We start from the raw sequence: 1,147 nt of genomic DNA on the forward strand, positions 1-1,147 counted from the left end.
AGGCTTTAGCCCCTTTTGGAACTAAATGGGAATATCATACCCCCTGGCACCCCCAAAGTTCTGGTAAAGTGGAAAGAATGAATGGGGAAATAAAAAAACAATTGACCAAACTAATGTCAGAAACTAAAATGTCTTGGATTAAATGTTTGCCAATGGCCCTACTAAATATTAGAACCCAGCCTCGAACAGACACAGGGATCTCACCATTTGAAATGTTATATGGCATGCCATATGACATGGAATGCCCAGCAAATCACCCTATACTAGATGATAATAACATCAACCCATATATAATACAATTAATGAAAAGGAGGGAAGAGCTATGGAAAAAAGGAATGGTAACACAACGGCCTCCATTAGATATATCTATGCATTCTGTGAAACCAGGGGATATGGTATTAATAAAAACTTGGAAAGAAGCCTCTCTTACTCCCACTTGGGAGGGACCTTTTCTTGTTTTAATCACTACAGAAACCGCTGTCCGAACTGCGGAGAGGGGGTGGACACATGCCTCGCGAATCAAAGGACCTCTAAAGAACGACAACTGGGAAGTAGCAGGGACTCCAGGAAGCCTCAAGTTCGTGTTAAAGAAAAGGAAGGAATGAATGAATACCACCGGGACTATAAGACGTAATTTATATCGATGGTTCCAAATATCGCCTGACAATACTCTGATATATACTAATTGTGCTCCGTGGATTAGAGGACTAATACCACGTCAAACAGGAGGCTCTGGTATATATCGTATTATAGGTGACTCTGTATTCCTTCCTTTCTGCTGTGAAGTAGAGACCGATATATTACTGCCAAATCACCAGTTTTGGATTATACCTTGCCTGTGTCATCCTCATGATAGACATGATGCCTGGGTGGAGTGTAAATGCCAAATATGTGGGGTAAAGTGGTTTTGTTATTCTGTAATTCGTCATATGCACTGCATGGTTTGTAGGGAAAGTAAATTCTTGCCTGATTATGAACTCGAAAAAGTGGAAATAATCACTATCCGCTGCGGGAGAGATTTGGGAATCCCACAGACGTGGGAAATATTTGAAGATGAATGGGAATATCTGAGGGAACGAAGTCTTAGGCCTTCCGATTGGCAACAATTCTTTGGAGAAAATTAACTAGTGGAAATTATAGAACTCGG

This window comes from Empidonax traillii, unplaced genomic scaffold (assembly GCF_003031625.1).
Source record: "Empidonax traillii isolate 1590-97213 ecotype Southwest subspecies unplaced genomic scaffold, ASM303162v1 scaffold1227:size194917, whole genome shotgun sequence".
Classification (NCBI taxonomy): Eukaryota; Metazoa; Chordata; class Aves; order Passeriformes; family Tyrannidae; genus Empidonax; species Empidonax traillii.